This window comes from Grammomys surdaster, unplaced genomic scaffold, assembly GCF_004785775.1.
Source record: "Grammomys surdaster isolate TR1022 unplaced genomic scaffold, NIH_TR_1.0 1164, whole genome shotgun sequence".
NCBI classification, from domain to species: Eukaryota; Metazoa; Chordata; class Mammalia; order Rodentia; family Muridae; genus Grammomys; species Grammomys surdaster.
Genome location: NW_021605583.1, coordinates 7,459,783 through 7,479,826, shown reverse-complemented (window position 1 = coordinate 7,479,826; position 20,044 = coordinate 7,459,783). Strand labels below are relative to the sequence as shown.

The 20,044-nt window shown below is 46.1% G+C and overlaps 1 protein-coding gene across 2 annotated transcripts in view; it reads right to left on the bottom strand.

The window, feature by feature from the left end:
- Pou2f3 (POU class 2 homeobox 3) overlaps window positions 1-20,044 on the bottom strand; it is an 84,890-nt gene that overhangs the window by 22,005 nt on the left and 42,841 nt on the right. The window lies entirely within an intron of this gene.

Below are 20,044 nucleotides of genomic sequence, written 5' to 3'. Positions count from 1 at the left end.
GGGTAGCAAAGAATTCCCTGGGCTGAAGGGATGGATGGATTCTAAGCGGACTCTCCAGGACCAGTCTGCAAGGCAGAGCCATCTACCACCACCACTTCCTTGCTGGTGCTGTGCAGACAGTACTTTTCCTCCTTGGAATGAGAAAGCCAGAATAGCATAGTGCCTCATAGAAAGAAAAAGCTTACATTTGCTCATCCATTTGCTATGCTAACCTTTAGCAGGTAAAGCACTTGTCACCAGGCCAGATGACCTGACCTCCATATATGTGCCAAGACACATGTCTATACACACACACACATACACACACACACAAGTACGCACGCACGCACACACACAAACAAATGAGTAATAAATAAATATAATTTAAATTTTGAGATGAGAAAGCTGATCCAGGAATGCGTTCCTGTGAGGTCTATGCTTGGGAGACTGAGATCAGAGGGTTTCTATAAGTTTAAGGCAGTCAGGGCTACATGGTGAGTTTTGGGGCTTGTGAAAACTCTTGCCTTAGGGAGACATAACAAAAGTCTGTCCTCTCCTTATAAGGCCACAGTGACGAACCAAAGTACGAGTCCATCAAAGTATGCTCTGGGAAAACAGTGGGTTTAATGGGCTTCCTTACAGAGCAGGAGAAGGAAGGGGCACACACAGGAGCATGAGGGACCCCAGAGCAGCCATCCTGGAGAGTCTTCTTCCGACATCGATTGATAATGGCTTCTCACAGCTGCATAGAATACCCCTCCAGTTAATTGTCTATGGTCTGTACACAAGCGCGCATGTACACGCAAACGCACACACTTGGGTCAGAATTACATACAACTGGTGGGAAGGAACAGAGAGAATGATATGAACCTCAGGTAAGGCACTAACGGCCCTCCTCATCTCCTCCTGGGTGGGAATGTCATCAGTCAACAAGCCTGATCTTGGGGGTCTCTTACACACAGTCTCAGCTGCTCTGATGACAACAATGGCTGCTGTGACTGAAGGCTAGCTCCGAGGACAGCATGACCCTGTCACAAACAAATAAAAACAAAACAAACCCAAACCAGAAAATAATCTTCAGTGGCTAGGTGCATGCATGCACTCTGATCACAGCATCTGGGAGGGTGAGGCAGGGGGGTCCCATTTGAACTCAGTCTGAGCTGCACACAAAACTAACCAACCAACCAACCAACCAAGAAAACTAACAAAAGAAAGAAAGAAAGAAAGAAAGAAAGAAAGAAAGAAAGAAAGAAAGAAAGAAAGAAAGAACACTTAGTAGAATAAATGTTTGTAAAACCTTTGCTTTTCCACTGTACTGGGCTATCAGAATTTCCTTTATGAGATGACTATGTTTCTAAATAGTATCTTTAAAACTCTCTGTCTCAAAAGAGAGAGAGAGAGAAGACCCGGGCAGTGGTGGCGCACGCCTTTAATCCCAGCACTTGGGAGGCAGAGGCAGGCAGATTTCTGAGTTCGAGACCAGCCTGGTCTACAGAGTAAGTTCCAGGACAGCCAGGGCTACACAGAGAAACCCTGTCTTGAAAAACAAAAACAACAACAACAACAACAAAACACACACACACACACAAAGAGAGAGAAAAGACATCCTTTAATAGTTCTCCAGAATCTGTTCTTTATTTCCATGTATAGATTACCATCAATGAAGCCCGTCAGGATTCTGTCCATTCATCCCTTTTCTCTACCTTCTCAGTATTAAGCTGCATCTGCCGAGGCCCTCTGGGTCTGCATGATTTTGGTGACAGGGTGGCAGTCTCCCTACAAGTAGAAGCATGCCTTCCTTCCAGGAGCCTGAGGGACCCTTGGTGATTTCCAGTTCTCTATCACCCTTCCACAAAACACACAAGAACCGCCCACTTCTGGGTTTCCGAGGAATCCCTGGGGAAGACAGGAAGTCCTGCCTGTGCCCATCCCTCTCCTATGCCAGGAACTACTATTCTCTCGGAAAAAGCTTAGGAAGTCCACTGGAAGGGGAGTCAAGTGACTTTGAAAGCATACAATATATCAAGGAATGAATGGAGAATCCACATAACCCTTCAAGATAGGCTTTGGTGGGACCGTCTGAAATAGATCAGTTGACGGCTGGTTGTTTTCTCCACAGATTAAAAACTCTGAAGAACCATGAGACACTGGCGTAAACCACTGTCTTGGTCTGTACTGGGATTGTCACTGATAGCTTAGAATCCTTCCTGTTGGGTATTTGCCGGACCCAAGCAAAGAGTTGAGAGCAGGAGCAAGACAAGGGGGTGAATGCTGCTGCCAAAGGATGAGGCAGGAAAGTCTCTAGTATAAGGACTGCCTGGGCCACATAGGAGACCCTCCCTCAAAAAACAAACGACAAAGCTAAATCCATCCATCCATCCATACATACATACATACATACATACATAAAAACTGAGATCAACATCTGAACCTGTGCTGAATGCCTAAGAAAAACAAACTTTGATCACCAAGGAAAGGATTCTCATTGGCTAGCAGGAAGGAACTAAATAATGGGAACCCGAAGACTATTAATTGATTAAAAGACAATAATGGGGTTGGAGGGATAACTCATTGCTTTGGAGCACTTGATGCTCTTCCTGGTAACATCAGGTGGCTCACAGACAGCCTACAACTCCAGCTACGAGGGAACCCCAATGCCTTCTTCTGACATATAAGGGCACCCGCACACACGTGTTCACAATACAGATATGCACCAATAAGTAAATCTTTAAAAAACTAATAAGTCTACTGTTTAAAAATAAGACAACACTCCTCTCTGTAGATCAGATGAAGCAATAAGGAAACCACAGGACGGTGAGCAGGGTGGACCCCGTTCCACATCCCAACTCAGTCTCTAACTTTCCATGTGATCTTGAGCAATAGGAATTTGTTAGCAATAGGCACCTGTTAGGTGTTCTTATCTGGTTTTTATCCCTCTGGTTCTAAAGGAGAAAAAGCCAACTCTAGTCACATGCATAGATGTTAGACTCGGTAGTCCAGTGATGAAACTCCAGAGAAGCCCTGGACAGATGGACTGGTAAGAGGTTGGCTTTTCCAGCATACTTTGCAAGTCATTGCCCACACAGAGAGACCATTCTGGAATCTTGAAGCAAAGAGGAGTAAGGAAAAGAAACGGTAGCACTAAGTGAATGGAGAGAACTCTAAGAATTCAAAAGGCTCGGCAGATGGGTCGTCTCTAGAGTCCCCTTCCTAGGCCGCCTTAGCTCGGCCCATCCCAGAAACGCTGATACCCGGCTTCGGTCCACAGACCTTATAGTCTACACAACCTAGATTCCATTGAGACACTTGTTAGCAGGTTTTTTTAAAAACTAGATAATCAATGGCTTCTTCTTCCAAAACCGCCTCCACCAAAACAAATTTGTTCCGAAAGCCATGTTGACCAGTCTTTCTGCCATACCTCTCAATTCTCGGCTTTCTGCTCTTTTTCTGCCCTCAGGCATCCCCATCCCAGAGAGGCTCTAGAAGGCATAATGGGGGAAGAGGGACAGGGGAGAGCACGGGAACAAGGAGGTGGAGGAGCTATCACACTGGTCGGACCATCCCAGGCAGCCTGGCCTAGTTCCAACTCAAAGGCAAGTGCTGTGTTCCTTTTCAGGCTCATTATGCTCCGTGGAGAGAGATAAGGGGGTGTGGCTATGACAGAGCTCAGAAGCATGCGCTCTGCCTCCAACCCGGGCGCTATCTGTTAGGATCGCTGCCAGGTCTTCCTGCAGTGCTGAAGTTCAGAAACCAGCATCACCATAAAAGAAAAGGCACCCTTTCATCTCCCTCAAAGATCGATGCCCGCGACACTCCTCTGGAGGGGGCCACCCCCACCTCCCCAGTTCTGCAAACAGAATGCCTGATGGTAGAGCCCTCCTTAAAGTGCAGGCTGGAACTTCTTGGTTAACTTCCTGTGTTACTCTTCAGAGATGGATTCGTCTTGTTTTCCCTCATCAGTCTTTTTATTCATTCATTTTTCTCACAGTCCCCTCCCCCACACCCCCTGGGTAAGAAGTGCTAAGTGTGACCCTCAAAGAAGACAGCCCAAACCGAGAAAATGAAACCTACACAGGAGGCCAGGTGTGATGGCGCCCACGCCTTTAGTCCTAGTAGGGAGGCAGAGACAGTCAGATCCCTGAGTTCAATGACATCCTGGTCTACAGAGTTCCAGGAGATCCAGGGCTACACAGAAAAACTCTGTCCTGAAAAACAAACAAATAAAAAGACACAGGAATACTTCTTCCAGAGTCTCAGCTTGTGGGGCCAAGGTGTCCCTTGGTTTAAAAAAAAACAAAAAACAAAAACAAAAAACAAAAACAAAAAAATGTAGAGCCGAAATAGCCGGCACAGGGAGATGGTGCACTAGTACTGCCTCCAGCGTGGTTTTTTTTTTTTTTTTGACACTCTCAGGGGCTGAGAAACCTAAGAAATTAAGAAATAAAGCCTTCACTAATCCAAAAAAAAAAAAAATCCCTTTTCACAGCTGTCGAGTGGAAAAGGCTGGAACCTTTCCAGGCATCTGGGTGTTGGCTGTGGGTCTGCGAGATGAGATAGAGAGACCTGTGTTGGATGCCGTTGACTTCTAAGATGAGAACCGCAGGCAAATTGGATGAAACCCCAGGCTCCCCCCTCCCCCCCATACTTGTGAAAATCTAACTGAACCTACAGCCTGCTTAACACCATGAAGATGGTCTCCAGGACCTTGTTGACAGTTCTTGTCACCTGAGTGGAAAGGCTTCTTTACGCTCTATCTGGGATGGCTAATCCCCGGGGAGAGGGGCCATAGCATGCACTTGCCCTGGCGTAGACACAGAACATCTCATCCACCTAGCAGATGGTTCGATGGTGTAGGATCTCCTCCACCCACGTCTCTGTGCAAAGGTATTGTAATGAGTCTTGGGCAGTGACCAGAGAGGTAAAGAGCTATCCTGAGTGATTATCTTTTCTAATCCAGGTGAACTCCCTGACTTTACTATTTTAGAAAGCGGTAGTCTTCTAGAAGCAAGGTACCCTTCCTAAGGAGGTAGAAGCCCCTTCCTAACCTCATTGGTGACTTCCTCAGCTTAGAGAATGTGGAAACTTCTCATCCCACAGAAGCCCAGAGAACTTCAGATGTGGATACAAAGATACATAGCCAGACACCCCCAAATCTCAAGGCTGTGCTCTCCTGACTCTCCTCACCCCCCCCCACTAGAAAAGACTAGAAATAAAAACATCCTAGAAATAGATCAGGAGGGATGGGCAAAGCAGTGCTGTGCCTTGCACCTCCTCAGATGGACAGGTGAATGGTGGGGCTGGGGTCCTTTTCTTTAGCCCCCCTCCCCACAGGACACAGTCACATGACCCTCTCTGGGGGGGAAACAGTCCAACACTAATGAATATATCACTGGCGGTGGGAAGGATCAAAGCTGTTGCGCCGGTTGCGTAACACGTTTGTGGAAAGTGTTTCATAAAACATTTCACAAGAAGGCGCGTTTCAAAGCAGAACAACTCCCAACCTGCCTTCAATTACAGGCAAGGTGGTGCTCCCCCCTCCTCGCTCTCCTCCTTCTATGTTTCTCCAGAGCAGTGAGGCAGAGTTTCTGTAGCTTATCTATTAAGAGCTGGCAAAGGTGCATCTCAAGAAAACATTCTAAAAATATATTCCAAGTAAAGGAATGGGGCAGGCAGGTAATGCACCTCCAGCGAATAGGGTTTAAAGCACCCCATTCAGGTGGGTGTCAGTGGAGGCTGGGTTTTGGTACCCCTCTTTTTTTTAATGTTACTGAGACTAAATCTCAAACACTCCATGAAAGTGTTCTAGCATGAACCAGACACCCAACATGGCTGATTCTACTGAGAAGACCTTTTCTCTCCAGGGTTCTTGGCTTCTCCCTCAGAATCCAAGGCTCCTGTCCACTTAGACACCCCCAGGAAGTACATGAAGCAACAGCCTTATCCAGTCCTTGGTCTCATGTATAACAGACTGGCTTGACTGGGCCGCTTCCTCTCTTGTGCAACCGGGGGTCAAATCAAGAGAAAAATCAAGATTCTATACACTAAAGCAATAGATAAGTGTGGGCAATGGTCCTTTATTTCTGTTTTTTATTGTTGTTTGAAGTCAGGGTCTCATATATCCCAGGATGGCCTCAAACTAGATAGGTAACAGAGGATGGCTTTCAATTTCTGATTCTCCTACTTGTGCCTTCCTAAGTGCCGGGATTGCAAGTATGGACCACCATGCCAAATATATGTGGTGTTAGGGATGGCACCCAGGGCTTCCTGACTGCTAAGCAAGCACTCTACCAACCAAGTGAGAGCTTCATCCTCAGCCCTAGAGCCTCTGATGAACAGATGTGGTGTCCAATGTCCTTTCCATCCTCTCTCCCATCCTCCGCCCCAGCCTCACCACCACCGCCAAGGTAGATTTCTGATGGGACGGTCTGGTGTTTTCTGCTTGCATCATCTCAAGAAGGGCAAGAGACTTTTCTTTCATGTTCCTGGATCTTTGGCAGCAGGACCCAGCAGTGCTGGTGCTAAACAGAATGGGGGCTGTGCCCTCAGAGAAGTCCTTATTCTAGCTGGTGTTTCCTGTGGTCCAGGACATGGACAATTTTGAGCAGTGTACAGCCACCTGGGACACCGCTGTAGGAAACTATATCCATGGATGCTTGCTCTGGTTCTCTGATCCCCTTTTCGCTAGAGTCTCCTGGTTCCCTTGGTGGCCACCATGATAGACCAGAGGACAGTGGCTTCTCCTCGTCTTTAGTCAAGGAGGGGGATACCGCAGGGAGCTTTTGGATGGCTCTGGAGTCTAGAAGGCTGTTCGCCCTTACATGAGGCAAGAGGTGAGCTGGTGGGAAAAGATGAATCCAATACTATGAAAACTATTTCTTAGCTCTGTGGTACTTCTTGGGAGAGTCAGTGTACAAAATGCAGCATGCCATCACAGTGCCCAGGCTGCTTACCATGGAAGGAATTTGTTGTTCCAAACAGAACTAGGAAGACAAGAGACAAGTGCAAGGCTTTGAACTAACCAGGGCACCTGACCCAGAGACATTGGCCATTCTTGGCTGAGGTTCCAGCATCTACTACTAAGTTCTTCCTCTCAATCTTCCTTCTCCTTTTTGCAAGAGAACAAGATCTCTCTATGTAGATCAGGCTAAGCTGGAATTTGAAGCAATTGCCCTGCCTCGGCCTTCCAGATGCTGGAATTACACATGCGAGCCACCACAACCAGCGTGCTGCTTTTGTTGTTGTTGTTTTTTCTCTTCTTCCCTCCCTTGCTCCCTTCCTTCCTCTTTTTTTTTTCTTTTGGTTTTTTGAGACAGGGTTTCTCTGTGTAGCCCTGGCTGTCCTGGAACTCACTCTGTAGACCAGGCTAGCCTCGAACTCTCGAACTCAGAAATCCGCCTGCCTCTGCCTCCCAAGTGCTGGGATTAAAGGCGTGTGCCACCACCGCCCGGCTCCCTTCCTTCCTCTTGAAACAGGGTCTCATTATGTAGCCCAGGCTACCTCTAACGAAGCCCTTTTGCCTCAGTCTCTGCAGTGCTAGGATTACAGGTGTGAGCTACCTCCAGCCTCAGTGTTTTTTCAAAGATTATTCCTCCATAAAAGAAGGGAAGATGCTAGATGCAAACTACTTAAGAAGTTTATCACATGTAAAAGAAAGCAGGAATAGGCTTGTGGGAGCGTTTTCCTTATTACTGGACCCATTTAACAAATGAAAAGACTGAGGCTTGGTGCCCTTAAGAAATGCGTTTAAAGTCACATCACTGGCAGATAATGGCGTTGCAACGTCAACCCAAGCCTGTCTGACTCCAAAGCCTTTTTCCATAATTCTGACTCACTGTGGGTGATGGAGACACTGAGTTACAGACTCTTTAAGGCATCGGGGTGCAGTGTGCCAGGTACATGGTGGGTATTTGGGAAGTACGGCTTCTCTTCCTTCTTCATCAGAGCTGGAAGGAAGTGCAGACAGCACAGGGTTTACTTTACAGATAGGACTCCAGACAGGGGAAGTGAGCTAAAAGCGCTCTGTGGCTCTGCGGCCTATTTCTGCCATTCATGCTGCTGCCTCCCTCGACTCCAGTAATAACTGAAAGGAGCCGGACCTAGGTTTAGCGTCAGTCAAGAAAAGACCCCACTCAGTTCTGGATTAGAACTCAGGGTGGGGTCCAGCACAGATGAGGGGACCAGTGGCCTGCATTCTTGACTCCTGTATGTACATTTAAGCTCTTGGAGCGTAGTATTTGTTTTTCCCTCTTGCATCATGAGGAAGAGATGAAGGAAAAGGAGGAGGAGGAGGAGGAAGAGGAGGAAGAGTCGAAGGAGAGGAGGAAGAAGAGGAGGAGGAAGAGAAGGAGGAGGAGGAGGAGGAGAGAGGAAGGGAAAGAGAGGGAGAGAGAGAGCGCTCAGACTAGCCACCTCTCTATCTTACTGTGGATGTTGCTAGCTGGGGTTGGGTGGGGTGGGAGAGGGTTCCATATGAAACTGACAGGGGTGAGGCAGGTATCCTGCCTTCTGAGTACATGCATGTGAGCAGCACCAATGTATGAATGTGAATCCCTCCACTGGATAGCTGTCTCTGCTGGGGACAGACGGACAATAATATTCTCACAAAATATCTCAACAAAAAATATTCTCACGAAAGAGTTTGACGAGGAGTCAAAAAACACTTAATGAGGAAAGTGAATTTAATTTCTTTTTAAATTGTGTTTATTTGTTTGTTTGGGGTGTGTGTGCTGCGTGTGTGCGTCCATGCATGCGTGTGTGTGTGTGTGTGTGTGTGTGCACGTGTGTGCTAGTGAGTGTCATAGAGTGCTCTTGGAGGTCAGAAAACAGCTTACAGGACTTGCTTCTCTCCTCTCACCACACAGGATCCAGGACTCATCACTCTCTCCGGCAAACGCCCTTACCCATGAAACCAGCTCATAGTTTTACAACTTTGGTAACTAAAGCTAAGAGAGCATAAACAACATGCCCAATGCCACCCAGCTAGGCAGGGCACAGACCCACTGACCGCTTGGACCCTTGACCTCCACACCGCCCTCCCCATTCTTTCTTAGTACCTTGCCCTGAGCTGCTCCATTGTAGCCCCCCCCGAATAGTCTCAGCTAGCCTAGAACCTCCACGGGTATGTGTGGCTCGGTTACTGAAAGTGAAAGCCAAGCTAGGTGGCACTGTGCCCACAATCCATCATGAGATTGGAGACTACTATCATGAGTTCCAAGGTTCCTGGCTTGACTGGTAAAAGTCTGTTTCAAAACAAGTTTCAAAAATCTGAATGGGATTTTCTTTGGTATTCTGTGGTTAACTTCAAAACTTGTCTGAAAAGGGAGTTGGAGAAGGTACTGATGGAGATGAGGGGGTTTGCAGCTCCATGGAGGGAGCAATAGTGTCATCTGGCCAGACCTTCTCCCACTGGAGCTCCCAGGGACTAGACCATCAACCAAAGAGTACACATGGAGGGACCCATGGCTCCGGCCACATATGTGGCAGAGGGTGGCCTTGTCAGAAATCGGTGCAAGGAGAGGCCCTTGGCCGTGAGATCCCCAAAGGTGGGGGGGGGGGTGGGGGGGGGGGGGGGGGGGGGGCCGGGGGGGGGGGGGTGACAAACCCCCCCACAGCGGCTGGGGGGGGGGGATGGGATAGGGAGTTTCAGAAGGGGAGACCTAGAAAAGGGAAAACATTTGAAATGTAAATAAAGAAAATATATATATATATATATATATATATATATATATATAAAGTCAGAGCACTGGATAAAATAAATGGGTTTCCCTGGGTAATTCTCGTCCTTTAGAGTAGTAGCCTTCCAGTAAAGGTGAAGGTTTTGTCTTCCTTTTTTTTTTTCTGTTGTTTGCTTTGTTTTGAGATTAGGTCTCACTATGGTAGCCTCTGCTAACCTCAAATTCATGAGGCTCATCCTGCCTCCTTGTTCCAAGCTCTGGGTTAACAGGCTTGCACCACCATACCCAGACACCTCTCTCTCTCTCTCTCTCTCTCTCTCTCTCTCTCTCTCTCTCTCTCTGGTTTTTCAAGACAGGGTGTTTCTCTGTGTAGCCCTGGCTGTCCTGAAACTTACTCTGTAGACCAGGCTGGCCTCGAACTCAGAAATCCACCTACCTCTGCCTCCCAACTGCTGGGATTAAAGGCTACCACTGCCCAGATCGACTTCTCTTATATGCCTGTGGCATCAAAAGAAAGTGTGATGTCACCAGGTCTGCTCCAGCAACAGTGCAGTAGGGTGCCAGTGTAACACAGAGCAGTCCTGCTCCATCAGGAGGCCCCTTCCTGGTACAGTTTAATTGACACATCTATAAAGCACCTACTGTATACTAACAGGAACACAGATGCACAGGGAGCTCTGAGATTAGTCAACCACAATCAAAAATTGGTACAGAGTCTCGTGGAAAGGGTGGCAGCTCGGGGAGGAAGACAGCTTGGCAAACAGGAAGGAAGGAAGCTGTCATCCACACCTGTCATCCCAGCACTTGAGGCAGAGGTCAGAGGGTGGAGAGTTCGAGGCCAGCCTCAGCTACACAGTGAGATATCATCACATCCCTCTCCCCCCAATAAGATATGAAGGAAGGGAGGAAGAAAGGAAGTGATGGAGGGAAAGAAGAAAGAGAGGAAGGGAAAGAGAGGGAATGAAGGAAGCAGGAGAGAAGAAATGGGGGAGGGGGGACAGAAGCGTGAAATGGGAGATGAGACAGGGATGGCTTTCAGAAACTCCTTCGTAGCCCTGAAGTAGGAAAGGGGTTAATAAGCCGAGAAGGCAGGAAGGGCTCTGAGGGAAGTGGAAGCACCTAGTCCAGAGTCAGAGGGGAAACAGGAGCTCCTTGCAGTCCCACTCAGATGCCTTGAGGAAGTAGGTAAGGGCCACAGAGAAGACTGGTGGTATGTGAACGAGCTCAGACTGGACTCTGAAGGAGAGCATGCGCACGGGAAGGAAGGTGAGGTAGCAGATGGGTCTGAGGAGAGCACAAGTGTACAAACAGGCAGCCGGGACCATGCTCTTATTGCACAGATCAAGGCTAGAACCCACTGGGGTCTGTAAAAGGCCAAGCAGCAGGCACAAATGGAAGAGACAAGACAGCGAGTAGCAAGCCTTCTATGTGTTTGTAACGTAAAGGTGTCGAAGCGTAGCTCAGACTGTAGAGTGCTTGTCTAGCATGCACTGGCTCTAGGTTCAGTCCTGGAACTGGGCATAGGTACAAGTAGTGTGTGTAGATAACACACACACTCGCAGACACATTGAAAGCAACAACTGGGAACCTGCCACCTTGTCCCTCCACATCCGTGGTCTGTCATCTTCCAGCAGTTAACATCTGGGTAGTGACCTGCAGACCAGCTTCTATGTTTCCACCATGCTCCACAGTTTACACCACACCCTCAAATCTTATCATGTCTGCTGCCTTTCAAAATATTCCCCGGAGACGGAAAAGGCTGCCAGGGATTGGGACTCTGACTTTAGCGTTGAGTCGAACAACATTCACAAGGAGGAGGGATTTGTCCAAAATAGGAGGCTGGCTAGCAGGAGGGCTGTGTTCAGAATCTACAGCAGCTGATTTAGAAATTCAGTCTCCTTGTAGATGCCTAGGCTTTTTCCGAGGAAGTCTTCCTTAACAAGGGGACTTTTCGAAGTTACTGAAATTTATCCCTTGAAGCCTCAAAGCCTTGTTCAGTCTGGAAGAGCTCTTTATTGGTTTTTGTTTAAATAGAGATCTTGCTAAGAGAAATTATACACATTCCCACATTCCCTTGAAGAGCACCTGAAAGCTAATTTAGCCAATGACTCAGAGCCATAATTCCAGCTCATTTGGAAAGCAAGCATGCCCTCGGGGATTCTGAGGGCTTTGGTCATTATTGGCCAATATACCATGTAGCCAATCATTGCCTTTTCCCTGCAGCTTGGATCTCTGCTTTTCTGGGACCTTTGCTTCTTTCTTCTTGACTATGTTTTGCTCTGCTAGTATTTGTGTGTTTGCTTCTAGCATCTCCCTATTCCAGCTGTTATTTGCCAAGGGCTGAGAAAACAGAAATATTCACTTCAAACCAGACTGGCTATTGACACTTTAGAGACAGGATCTGACTACGAAGCCAAGGTTGGTCTCTAACTCAAGATCTCTCTATTTTCGTCTCACTAATTCTGAGATCACAGACAGATGCCACCACACCTGGATTTTACCACTGTGTGTAAGACTGTGTATAAGTTTGGGATTCTGAGAAGCACCTAGCCTGGGGTTCCATTCCTTCGCTGCTTTTGTCTCTATGTTAAGTGACATGGCTACCTGCTTACTTCTGTTACCCCTTGGGTACTGGATCTCTCTCTGGTCTGGAGCTTTCCAGGTGGGCTAACCCTGGAAATTCTCCTTCCTTCATCTTCCCAGGAAGGGGATTACAAGTGCACACCATACACCCAGCTTTTTCTTGTTGGTTTTTTTTTCTTTCTTTCATGTGTCCTGGGGAATCAAATTGAAATTCTCATACTCAGTAAGGCAAATGCTTAACTGACAAAGCAATGACCTCAGCCTACATTTTAAGTTAAACCCTCCAAGGCTGGCTGGACTCCAAGGCACATGCCTTTAATACCAGCACTCCGGAAGCAGAGGCAAGCGGACCTCTGTGAGTTCGATCCAGCCAGGTCTTCAAAGCAAGTTCCAGGATAGCCAGGGTTGTAACACAAAGAAACCCTCTCTCAAAACAAAAACAACAGTAAAAGTCTCCAAGGCTGAGAAACAACCACCCAAGTCCCTATCAAAAGGCTGAGTGAACATGAGTCAACAAACAGTCTCTCTTCAGGGCATACAGGTTGAGTGAGTATCCTTTATACAAAACGCTCGGGACTCAATTTAGGACTTTTTCAGATTTTTGAATATTTGCATATAGATAATGAGATGTTCTCAGGAATGGGGTCCAAGTTTCAGGATAACATCCATTTGTTTCATATACCCTTTATACACACAGACCGAAGACAATCGGATATATTTTTAGTGCACCTGTAAGCTGTCTGTAAGCAATCATATGAAGTCAAGTGTGGAATCTCTCATTTACAGGTGTCATTATGACACTCAAAAAGACCTTGGGTTTTGAAACACTTTGAATTTCAGGTAGAAATCCTCAACGTTTTTTTTTTTTTTTTCTGGCCTAGAATAGATGAGGATGCTTCTGTCTCTGCCTCCCGAGCGCTAAGATTACAGATGTAAGGTACCACACCCAACCAGATACCCAATTTGCATCTTAGTTTTCTTATCTATGAAGGGAGATAATCTGGGCATTTCCCTCAAGGGTTAGGGCTATGTGTTATAAAACCTATTTCACCTGAATCTATCACTACAAAACCTATATACATGAAGATTGGTTTTGCACACTGGCTACACAGGTCTTCATTGTAAATGACTTACCAAATAGGTATAGAATGGATATCTAAGTACTTTCTTTTTTTTCCTTTTTTGCTCTGCCCTAGGGATTCAACCAAGGACTTGATGCGTGTTAGGGAAGTGTTCCACCACTGAGCTACGTTTCCAGTCCCTAAAGACTTTCAACGAGTCTACAGATACAGGAAACCAGATCTCTAAGTGATTTCCCCAAGCCTAAAAAAGTGGCAGGACCAGAATTTGAATCCACATTTATGAGATCATGTTGAAGAGATTGCATGACTTTTGAGTCAGGCCAAACCACGGTCATCGTATGTAGGGGGTCCCACATGAGGAAACAGATAGCTATTGGAGGTCAGGATAGAGTTATCAGGTTTAAGAATGGATCACTAAACTGGGTGTGGTGGGTACTTGGAAAGCAAAGCTGGAGTACTCTTGTAAATTGGAGGCCCGGTGAGTAGCAGGCCAGCCATGGCTAAACAGCGAGGTCCTATCGGAAAACTAAAACCAGAGATTAATGGGTCACTGCCACCCGAGATGGTGTGCAGTGACACTCAACGAATGCCTATAGTTTTGTGGTTAACGATAACGCATGGATCCATGGAAGCTCTGTGAGGAACAGGACCCAAGAGCATTTTGCACAAAGACATTAAGACAAAGAAAATGTAAAAGCTTGGACACACTTAGGATGGGAAGAAGTTAACCTCTAGACACCATACAGAAGCAAATGTTGACACCTTTTCCTTAGATTATGGACATTAACTGCACACAGTAAGACAATAGTTCCTAGTTAAATAAGACAACTGAGAGGCAACAACAGTCTGTAATAGATGTCACATCAATGACATGATCTGATTAATACAGGAAATGCTGGGGGTGGGGGCGGGGTGCATAGGAAGAGGTGCTAAGGCAGGTAGATGACTGAGAATTTGAGGCCAGCCTGGTCTACATAGCAAATTCCAGGCCAACCAGAGTTACAGAGTTACACAGTGAGACTCTATCTCATAGACAAACAAATAAACAAATAAATAATATTTATAAGAGGCTAGGGTAACACAGAGTCTCTGAATCAAGGGGTTCTGAGTGGTTCAGGTGATCTTTCAAGGACAGACCCTGTTGCTGGCTTATTTATGAGTGCCCTGAATGGACATCAGATCATTGGAAAGAAATCTTACCTCTTGGTCAAAAGGGTATGAGCGAGTTACTAGACTGGTGGGTGATCAGTGGTCACAGAGTGCTCTGACCTCCCTGGGCCTACTCTGAGCACCCTGTTTTAAACTCCATGGATGACAGACTTAAGGAACAACTGACAAACTAAAACCTGTGTACAAGAAGACAGCTAGACATAAAGGAGGCCAGAGACGGTCAAGCCTCAACTCTGCATGGCTACAAAAAATTCAAACAAACGTTTTTTTTTTGTTTTTTTGAGGTCAACTTAACAATTATTAATAGGGGAAACAGAAAAGGTAAGACTAAGGACACTTAGAATATTTCATGGTCATTAACAAAAGTCACGACTCAACTATGGATTGCTAAGAAACAATCTACCAGTCATATTTTTAAACTTAAAAAGAAAGGCACAAAAGAATATACACCTTATCATTTATTCACATAAATATTTTTTAAATGCTGTTTTAAAAAAAAAGACACTTTTTTTCTTTAACTGTACTAAGAGAGAAAGTCTTCTAAATGTACACACAGTGCACCGGTCATAGGAATGGTTGCCAGCATTTGTATCGAGACTAAATGCTTTTTCTCTCAGTGGGAAAGGACACATTGCTCTAGGGAAAGCAGGAGGAAACAATTCGTGGAATGGATTGCTGAATTCAGGGTGTTTGTACAAGAAAGTTATGGGGTGTTGACCTCTCAAATATTGAAGAGCTACCTACCTCCTGGGTTCAAGGCCAGCCTGGTCTACAGAGTGAGTTCCAAGATGGCCAGGGCTATACAGAGAAACACAAAAAAAAAAAAGAAAAAAAAAAGAAAGAGAAAAAGAACGAAAGAAGAAGGCGACTCACTTCATCCTGCAGCATTGATATGTGCTGCCTTTTTATGCAGTGAGCTGAAACAGCCGGGAGGAGCTATGGCAGAGACACAGTTGATGTGAGCTCTGTGTGCTGAGCTAGCTTAGACTGCAGTCCCCAGTCCCAGGCCTTTAAGGTCCCCGACTAGCAATACTATTTGTCTCTTGGGGGATTTGGGTAAGGTTATTTTACCAAACAACAGTGTTAATTAGATGTAGAGACAGTCTGTAAAGTGCTGCCTGTGCAAGCATGGAGAACCGCGTGTGAGCCTCAGGACACGTGTTTAAAGCTTGGCATCTGCTTGTCACCCCAGTGCTGGGGAGGCAGAGCCAGGAGGATCCGGGGGCTCAAGGGCCTAACAGCCAAGCTTTGGTGAACTTCAAGCAAAAAGAGACCGTGTTTCAAAGAAAGAAAGAAAGAAAGAAAGAAAGAAAGAAAGAAAGAAAGAAAGAGAGAGAGAGAGGCAGAGAGATGGGAGAGAGGGGGGAAGGAGAGAGGAAAGAAAGAAAGAAAGAAAGAAAGAAAGAAAGAAAGAAAGAAAGGAAGGAAGGAAGGAAGGAAGGAAGGAAGAAAGAAAGAAAGAAAGAAAGAAAGAAAGAAAGAAAGAAAGAAAGGAAGAGAGGAGGAAAGAAAAATGAAGGAAGGAAGAAAGAAAGGAAGGAAGGAAGGAAGGAAGGAAGGAAGGAAGGAAGGAAGGAAGAAAGGCAGAAAGGCAGAAAGCAAGCAAGCAAGCAGACAATGTATGAGGAATGAGACCCATATTTGACCTCTGACCTCTACTCACATAAGCACCTATCCCCCTTGCACTTGCACGCGTGTACACGTGAGCGCACACACAGGAAAGATGCTGACGCAGTGCTGTCTGCTTTCCCCACTCTCTCCTTACAGAACGTAAATATGTTAGCACCAGGACAGGGAAAATCTTGACTTATAAAAATGGAATATGTCCAGTCTCACCAAACTTTATTTTCTCCTGCTTGACTTTCATTGTAGAAAGCATAAATGGATTCATGAGACCTCAGACTGGGGATAGTAAACAGGACAAGGCACAGGACGAAAGGCAGGAAGAAGAAAGCCCCCTCTGTGACTCTCTACTGAGGACAGGGACATCAACCTTGTTGCCACTATGGCCCTAAGAATCTGGATGGCCCTGTGCCCTAGAGTTAGAGTGTCAATGCAAATTTGTATCCATAGTTTATAAAAAGTCAAATCACCATAGCACCAGATGTCAAGGATGACCCATCCTCCATCCTGTGAGCAGCACTGTCATGTTCTTTCCATTAAAATGGCCAGGACAGCAGGAGACCAGGACCTCTTTTTGACTTGGGATAGTTAGCTGAAGGCCCAAGCTTATACAGTGCTGGCAGAGTCGTATCCACACCCGGGGTGGGGGGCCCTAGAGGCAGGCCCCAGCACTCAGCACCCACTTGGCCAGAAGTTTGGGTGCCTCCGCAAACAGCTCCAGGGGCCTAGAAGCAAGTGGTGGAGTTGGGAAATAGTTACCAGAGCTTACTGGAGTGTCTGTTTACATAAACCCAACAAGCTCACCTTCCTGGGAAAAGGAACAGAGTTTTCGGATTCTTGAAGGAGAAAAGAGTTTGACAACAGATAGGAAAGCTACAGGAGGAGAAGGCAGCCATTCACTCACAAAACCCAGGACAGAGTTGGTAGTGGATGGGGCAACTTGTTCTACTGGCTACCCATGTAGGAAGCATGCTCTCATGTGTCTCCACATACACTGTATACACATACACACACACTCACACAAATACACAGTGAGATTATTATGTACCTCATACCATGGCACACATCTGAAGTCAGTTCTCTCCTTCTGCCTTGTGGTTCCCCTGGATTAAACTTACACACTGTAACACTTGATGGCACGTGCCTTTACCTACTGAGCCCAGATTTCCAAATCGACTAGGAACTAGGCACAGTGGCACATACCCGTAAATCCTGGCACTTGTGAGGTAGAGTCTAGGAGGTAAAGAGTTCAAGGCCAGTTTTGGTTACATAGAAAAACTGAAGCTAATGTGGACTACTTGAAATAATCTCAAAAACAAACAAACAAACAAACCCAATAGCAGGGGCTAGAGAGAGATGACGCGGTAAGGGCGCTCACTGCTCAGACATGACCATCTGAGTGCAAGCCCTCATACACATGGTCACATGCACCGGCAATCCCAGCTCTGTGTCGGGGACAGGGAGGGTTAGAGACAGGAGGATGGCAGGCCACCAGCCTAGCTCCAGAGAAAATCAGTGAGTCTCAGAAAAAGAAGATAGACAGCCGGAAGCACAATGTACAATATATAATGCCTCTATATGTGTGCATGGATGCTTGTATCTGTATCACACACATACAAACACACACACACACACACACACTTACACAGATATACAGTAAGGAAAAGTGACCAGCTGCCAATAGTTTCTGTGATTATGTGATTCTGGGAACTTTTCAGTGCATTTAAGCCCTAGGACCCCCTAGAGGTGGGATCGGTCGAAGTTTGTTAAGCAGTCGTGTGCAAAGAAGAAACAAGAAGAAATAAGATATCCTAACAGCAAAGATCAGACTTGCTCTAAGGAACGCCCCTAATCAGCAGGAAGTAGTCTAACGATAAGGTTGCTCCTCCCCCCTCCCCATTCCTCTCTCTCCTTTGTCTCCTAGCTAGTGTCAGGGGGTTGAAAGACAGAAGAAAGGAGAACCCACAATGTAGCCAAAAGTCTGGTTCACTTTCCACATGTACATATATGTGTGTGTGCTCAGGTGTATGTATGTATGTATGTATGTATGCATGTGTGCATATGCAGTATGTGTGTATGTATGTATGTATGCAGTATGTATGCATGCATGCATTATGTATGTATGCAGTATGTACGTGTGTATGTGTATATGTATGTATACAGTATGTATGTGTTTGCAGTATGTATGTGTATGTATGTATGTATGTATGCAGTATGTATGTGTATGCAGTATGTATGTGTGCATGCAGTATGTGTGTATGCAGTATGTATGTGTATATGTATGCAGCATGTATATAGTATGTATGTATATGTATGTATGTGTATGCAGCATGTATGTGTATATGCATGCAGTATGTATGTATGTTTATGTATGTAGTATGTATGTTTGTGTGATTGTATGTGTGTATGGAGTATGTATGTATGTATGTGTGTATGCAGTATGTATATGTGTGGGTGCTCGTGTGCCACAGCTCACATGTGAGGGCCCAAGGTCAACTTTCTGCAGTGTCTTCACCCCCTCCCTCATGTTTTTTAAAAGACTTATTTATTTAATGTATATGAATGGTCTGTTTCATATACACCCAAAGAGGGAATCAGATTCTATTACAGATGGCTGTGAGCCACCATGTGGTTACTGGGAATTGAACTCAGGACCTCTGGAAGAGCAACCAGTACTCTTAACCACTGAGCCATCTTTCCAGCCCCCTGTTTTCTGGTTGTTTGTTTGTTTTGTTTTTATTTTTCGAGACAGTGTTTCTCTGTGTAGCCCTGACTGTCTTAGAACTCACTCTATAGACCAGGCTGGCCTCGAACTCAGAGATCCACCTGCCTCCGCTTCCTGAGTCCTGGGATTAAAGGTGTGCACCACCACCACCTGGCTTTTTTTTTTTTTTAGTTTTTTTTAAAGCTGGGGTCTCATGTAGCCCAGGTTGCCCTCAAATTTGTTATATAGCTAAACTATTATATGTCCTTGAACTTCTTGCCACTTTACTTCCAAGTGCTGGAATTACAGGTATGGACCCCTGGCTAGTATTTCTTTAAAAAAATAAGATGCCACTTACCAAACTGATATACGTTATTATGTCAAAAAAAAAAATCAGCCTCTCAGGTGCAGCGTGGCATGCCCAAGTGTATCAAGACTACCACAGCTTCCTCTTCATCGCTCTAGGGGAACATAGGTAAGGAGACAGAGAGAGCAGTGCTGTTGGCTGGGCTCCAGCGCCTACATAAGGGCAAGCCTGAGGAGAAGGGGCTAATTAGAGGCAAGCTGGCATGAGGCGGTGCACTCAACCCAATATTGCTGCAGAATTTGAAACTCTTAACAATAACACTCAACCCATAAGGGCATTTATTTTGTCTGGATACTTTATACTTGAGTTTATCTCATGTTTAACGTTGTTGTTTCCTCCCATTTTACAGAGGGGAAACTGAGGCTAGTGACCTGGTTGCACGGCTCCCGAGAATAGAGCCAGTACAATGTACTCAGACGTACTATGGCTGCTGCACTGACCGCTTGCAGGGCTGGACTAGCTCACCATGGCAGTCCATGTAACGAAGTCCACGGAGTAGACAGAAGATGCCAGGCAGGGGCGGGGCTGCCTATGAAGACAAGTAATGATGTGATTCGAAGCCTCAGGGAACTGGAGCCAGGGGGATTGAGGAAGGGTGCGCCACGGAGAGAAGAGTCTCTGTATACAAGCCAGATACAAGCAGCGGAATCCTAGAGGGTTGCTGCCGTGGCAAAGGCAGAACTCTGTCTCTGTCTCTCTCTGTCTCTGTCTCTCTCTGTCTCTGTCTCTCTCTGTCTCTCTCTGTCTCTCTCTGTCTCTGTCTCTCTCTGTCTCTCTCTGTCTCTCTCTGTCTCTGTCTCTCTCTGTCTCTCTCTGTCTCTCTCTGTCTCTGTCTCTCTCTGTCTCTGTCTCTGTCTCTCTC